Source organism: Oncorhynchus masou, unplaced genomic scaffold (genome assembly GCF_036934945.1).
Source record: "Oncorhynchus masou masou isolate Uvic2021 unplaced genomic scaffold, UVic_Omas_1.1 unplaced_scaffold_1957, whole genome shotgun sequence".
In the NCBI taxonomy this organism is placed as follows: Eukaryota; Metazoa; Chordata; class Actinopteri; order Salmoniformes; family Salmonidae; genus Oncorhynchus; species Oncorhynchus masou.
This window is the reverse complement of record NW_027008451.1, coordinates 28,524-35,000: the sequence shown is the minus strand read 5'-3', so window position 1 is coordinate 35,000 and position 6,477 is coordinate 28,524. Positions and strand designations below refer to the sequence as shown.

Here is a 6,477-nt window from a genome sequence, read left to right as displayed (position 1 = left end):
CATAGGGGTGTAATAGGGGTGTCATGGGGGTGTCATAGGGTTGTCATAGGGGTGTCATGTAATGTATGGAGGAGATAAAGAGTTGTGTTAAGGAGAGTTGATGCGAGGAAAGTTGGGGATTGGGCGTTTTGTGTTTTTGTTTGCACGTTTAAAAGGCGGTCAGGACACCCGGGATGCAAGACGGTTATTCAACGTTATCCTGTGTGAGGATGTGGAAAAATATGGCCGCTAGGTGCAACAGTGAGAGCTGTCAGCTTCAAATAGGTTGTTGGTTTTGTATCGGGTCATGCATGCGCGGATGGCAGATCGGCGATAGAAAGTATGTTTTGTTTTAAGTCTATCACAAACCTTAACCCTTACCTTTAACCTCTTGAAACTAGGGGGCATTATTTTTATTTTTGGAAAAATAACGTTCCCAAAGTTAACGGCCTATATCTCAGGACCAGATGCTATAATGTGCATATAATTGACAGCTTAGGATAGAAAACACTCTAAAGTTTCCAAAACTGTCCAAATATTGTCTGTGAGTATAACAGAACTGATATTGCAGGCGAAAGCCTGAGGAAAATCCTATCAGGAAGTGCCTCTTATTTTGAAACCGTTGTGTTCCTATGCACTCCTATCCTCCATTTAAAGGGATATCAACCAGATTCCTTTTTCTGTGGCTTCCCTAAGGTGTCTACAGCCTTTAGACGTAGTTTCACGCCTTTATGTTGAAGAATGAGCGTAAACGAACACATTGCGTAAGTGGCCAGCTGAGGGCTCTCAGAGTGATTCTTGCGTAAAAGACAGAGGTAGTCATTTTTCCTCTCGCTCCTACTGAAAAGCCAATTGTCCCGGTTGATATATTATCGAATAGATATTTGAAAAAACACCTTGAGGATTGATTATAAAAAACGTTTGCCATGCTAAGCTGTGTTTCGCTATATTTTACTTGTGATTTCATGAATATGAATAGTTTCTAGTAATATATTTTGACCGTTGCGCTATGCTAATTAGTGTAGTTGATGACAATTCTCCCGGATCCGGGATGCGTAGTTCCAAGAGGTAATTAACCATTCAAAGTTATTGCCTAACCTTAAGAATTCCTAAACCTTATGAATGCCTAAACTGAACCCTGACCTTAAGAGTTAATGCCTAAACTGAACCCTGACCTTAAGAGTTAATGCCTAAACTGAACCCTGACCTTAAGAGTTAATGCCTAAACGGAACCCTGACCTTAAGAGTTAATGCCTAAACTGAACCCTGACCTTAAGAGTTAATGCCTAAACTGAACCCTGACCTTAAGAGTTAATGCCTAAACTGAACCCTGACCTTAAGAGTTAATGCCTAAACTGAACCCTGACCTTAATAGTTAATGCCTAAACTGAACCCTGACCTTCAGAGTTAATGCCTAAACTGAACCCTGACCTTCAGAGTTAATGCCTAAACTGAACCCTGACCTTCAGAGTTAATGCCTAAACTGAACCCTGACCTTAAGAGTTAATGCCTAAACTGAACCCTGACCTTAGGAGTTAATGCCTAAACTGAACCCTGACCTTAAGAGTTAATGCCTAAACTGAACCCTGACCTTAAGAGTTAATGCCTAAACTGAACCCTGACCTTAAGAGTTAATGCCTAAACTGAACCCTGACCTTAAGAGTTAATGCCTAAACTGAACCCTGACCTTAAGAGTTAATGCCTAAACTGAACCCTGACCTTAAGAGTTAATGCCTAAACTGAACCCTGACCTTCAGAGTTAATGCCTAAACTGAACCCTGACCTTCAGAGTTAATGCCTAAACTGAACCCTGACCTTAAGAGTTAATGCCTAAACTGAACCCTAACCTTAAGAGTTAATGCCTAAACTGAACCCTGACCTTAAGAGTTAATGCCTAAACTGAACCCTGACCTTAAGAGTTAATGCCTAAACTGAACCCTGACCTTAAGAGTTAATGCCTAAACTGAACCCTGACCTTAATAGTTAATGCCTAAACTGAACCCTGACCTTCAGAGTTAATGCCTAAACTGAACCCTGACCTTCAGAGTTAATGCCTAAACTGAACCCTGACCTTCAGAGTTAATGCCTAAACTGAACCCTGACCTTAAGAGTTAATGCCTAAACTGAACCCTGACCTTAAGAGTTAATGCCTAAACTGAACCCTGACCTTAAGAATTAATGCCTAAACGTCACTTTAAACACTTCGAAATGATGTTTGAGAAACTTGGATGAACGTCTAATTGTGACGTGAGACTGTGAGACCTGGTTGTTAAAAGGACATTAAACAGGATGAAAACATTCTGTAGCTTCCAACCTCCACAACCCCCACTGTCCAAATCTGACCTAGATTGAGCTCCCTCTCTCTCTCTCTGTCTCTGTCTGTCTCTCTCTGTCTCCCTCTCTCTCTCTCTGTCTCTGTCTGTCTCTCTCTGTCTCCCTCTCTGTCTCTCTCTCTCTCTCTCTCTCTCTCTGTCTTCCTCTGTCTCTCTCTCTGTCTTTCTCTGTCTCTCTGTCTTCCTCTGTCACTTTGTCTTTCTTTGTATCTCTCTCTTTCTCTGTCTTTCTCTCTCTCTCTGTCTTTCTCTCTCTGTCTCTCTCTCTCTGTCTTCCTCTGTATCTTTCTCTCTTTCTCACCCTCTCTCTCTCTCTCTCTGTCTCTCTCTCTCTGTCTCTCTGTCTCTCTGTCTCTCTCTCTGTCTTCCTCTGTCTCTCTCTCTGTCTCTCTCCCTCTGTCTCTTTCTCTCTCTCTCTTTTACACACACAACTCTGGTCTCTGTTCCTCCATCTAACACACATCTCTCACACAAACTCACACACACACACACACTCACACACACACACGCACACGCACACGCACACACACACACACTCTCACACTCTCACACACACACACACACACACACACACACACACACACACACACACACACACACACACACACACACACACACACACACACACACACACACACACACACACACACACACACACACACACACACACTCCTGTGCAACAATTACTATGAAACTCAGTCCGAAATGCTTAAAGTCAAATGATTCAAACTTTAAACGTATTTATTGTGATTCAGTTGCAAATGTCAGGCTTGTAAGTGGAATCACTGTATAACAATGTAATACCATTTCTTTTGACACTGTACTTACACTATACAGGAATAATTTGACTGTACTTACACTATACAGGAATATTTGACTGTACTTACAGGGAATAATTCAACTGTAATTCCACTGTACTTACAGGAATAATTCAACTGTAATTCCACTGTACTTACGGGAATAATTCAACTGTAATTCCACTGTACTTACATGAATAATTAAACTGTAATTCCACTGTACTTACGGGAATAATTCAACTGTAATTCCACTGTACTTACAGGAATAACTCAACTGTAATTCCACTGTACTTACAGGAATAATTCAACTGTAATTCCACTGTACTTACGGGAATAATTCAACTGTAATTCCACTGTACTTACAGGAATAATTCAACTGTAATTCCACTGTACTTACAGGAATAATTCAACTGTAATTCCACTGCACTTACAGGAATAATTCAACTGTAATTCCACTGTACTTACAGGAATAATTCAACTGTAATTCCACTGTACTTACAGGAATAATTCAACTGTAATTCCACTGTACTTACGGGAATAATTAAACTGTAACAGGGGCTGTAGTGTGTTAACAGTACATCAAATGAATCGAACTACAAACTTTGTTCGGAGAAAGGCTCAAATATACAGTCCTAGTTTTGGCACAAATTAGTCATCTCTGGACACCGTAGTCTATCTCTGTACAATAAACAAATATATTAAAATGTTGGTGTAATTATATGATAAAACGGTGATGATAAAAAATAAAATACTAACTTTTATCACGAATAGAAATGTCCTTCGGGGGAATAACAGTTATTAAACAAATGTTATTTTGTTAAATGTAAATAGTGAAATATCTATTCAGCATAGATACACTGTATGTAATTTAACACTAATATGAAACGGGTGAGAACAGATTAAGATCAATAGCCAAATTCCCAGTATAAAGTGATATTTAACGTAACTTTTGATCACATGGGGCGTTATGTAGACTAGTGGTTAGAGCGTTGAGCCAGTAACCAAACGGTTGCCAGATCGAATCCCTAAGCTGACAAGGGTAATAAAAAAATAATCTAAACTGCCCCTGAACAAGGCAGTTAACCCACTGTTCCCCAGGTAGGCCGTCATTGTAAATAAGAATTTGTTCTTAATTAACTTAACTTTCCTAGTTAAATAAAGTTTAAAAAAAATATATATAAAAATTCAAATTCACCAAACACCACAGAACATACCGGTTGAAACGGAACTATAGACTAGAACCGAGAAAAATACATATGAAACTGAAGCTGTGGAATCAGATCCCCGATAATGGAGATGTGAGGACAAGAACTAGGCTGAGAGGTTTCAAGTCGGGACTTTAGCGAGGAAGATAAAGATACATTGATTTTCAGTCAGGTCAACTAATGTAAGTGTGTCCCAAAGAATAATTTAGTCGTGATCAAACAACCTCCGGATAATGTTGTACAAAAGTAATGAACAAATAAACATGAATAACCATATCATGGGACTAAGTATTATAATTCTTCCAAATCAAAGTATAGCACCAGCCGAGATCTGTGATATAGAGACTATATATATATATATATATATATATATCTAGTGTAGCCCATAGAATTTGGACACCATTTTCAAACGCCAGTAGCCCGTCGTTTGATGCACCTGTCCTGGACTCGACTGCCAATGCGCCTGAGGCGAAGAGAAGCCAACATAAACACATATTAAACAACGACAAAAATGTCCTTTTAAATTCTCATCAACAAAAAAGCAACAGAAAATGTAATAAAGTCTAACGAAAAGACATCGACCGTCAGTAAACAAAGTAAATTAGATTTTTAAGGACATTTTCTCTGTGCAAAACTAACAGTGGCATTCACCTAGCCTTTGTAGTCGACCACTTGTTGTCAAAAAAATACTATTTCAAGATGTAGGTCTACAACTGTGTAAAAATGATTATGTCCAACAAGAAGCTAACACAGACAAGAGACAAACACAGGTACCAACTCTTCAGCATTTTGCCGCGGTCAGACAGAGAAGAGCACAGCAAACATATTCATGTAGCAACAATAGCCAACAGCTGTTACCACAGCCAGGAAAGGAGAAGTGGTTTTTACAACAGAGATGGCTAAATGCATATCAGAAATGCCCATTTACTGACGAATGAGTAACACAACGTCCCTTTACACACAATCCTCGTACAGTAACAGCAAAACAACGAGTCAACTGCCAGTGCATTACGAGACGACTGTAAACTGGTGAGATAAAACAAGCCATCGCGTAGCTGGTCTAAAGGAGGTGTAAAGACAAAGTGCGCTAAAAAAAAACCAGTTATCCGAGGAGATACAACCAGAGAAGATAAACTGCATCAGGAGAACGTCATACGAATAAGACTACAAAATATCAACTTGTATATCAGAGAGCCAAGCACCCCCCCCCCCAAAAAAAAATCAACAGTCTCTGCTAGGATCGTAGTATAACAACTAGTTTAGGATAAAGAACACTTGTACATTAAAACTGATGAATTGATACTTACACATGGCGTTTAAAAAGGAACATAGTAAACCATATCCTAACAGGAAAAACGTAGTTCGAGCTCTCTCTCTCTGTCTGATATCCTACTGACGAGGAAACAATACACCGGTCACAACCTAAACGTGGGGGGTTAGTGAGAGTCACACACACACACACACATACACACACGGGCGACAGAACCGCGCATGTGAGAGTGCATGAACGGCTTTACTTACTCGGTAACGTTAGACGAGAAGAAAACTGAGCTTCTTAGTCAAATACAGAAATCAAAAAGTCGTTCGTTCACCGGTGTGCTAAATATTATAATTTCTCTGGACAGCGGCGAGCGGAGGGAGAGAGAGAGACAGTCTCCTTCAGAGACAGGAAACGTTCGTCGGTTGTTTCTCTCACTAACCGTCGGGAGGCTGGAGCGGTTCGTGGAGCGACAAGAATCACTTAAAGACGCGGGAAGGCTGAAAAGGATGCGGGAAGACACGGACCGCGTCATCACCGGGAGTGATGTAACGTCCTCAACCGACCAATAACAAACGTCTGCCGTATTTCTTTTTTTTGAGAAGGAACACAAAACGCCTTGAACTTCACACCGGAGAGGACGGGAGAGAGGAGAAACCGTCCAGCGAATTAACTCACTCCCTCATGCAATAAACCGACCGGAGTGTATGTGTCAGGAGATGCGCGTTTGAATGATCTATTTGATTTAGGCTACCTCTAATTGTTATGTAGACTAAGGATTGGTCAACACATTGGAGTGTCTCATAAAGAACAAAAAGTCCGTTATGATATTTAGATTAGTAGCGAGCTGTTGTATTTATATAGATTCTTGCCTGTTTTTTTTGGTCATGTAACTAATTAGTTTT

At 40.1% G+C, this 6,477-nt stretch overlaps 1 protein-coding gene across 2 annotated transcripts in view; it reads right to left on the bottom strand.

The window, feature by feature from the left end:
- Nucleotides 1–6,045, bottom strand: part of LOC135532636 (prospero homeobox protein 1-like) — a 55,452-nt gene extending 49,407 nt beyond the window's left edge. Inside the window, exon 1 of one of the 2 annotated variants that reach the window (XM_064960102.1) lies at nucleotides 5,836–6,045. The gene's annotated coding sequence lies outside the window, so the exon portion shown is untranslated. Of the gene's footprint in view, nucleotides 1–5,621; nucleotides 5,701–5,835 lie in introns of those variants that run through there. The other variant, XM_064960101.1, reaches the window with a different exon arrangement.
- Nucleotides 6,046–6,477: the final 432 nt, after the last annotated feature.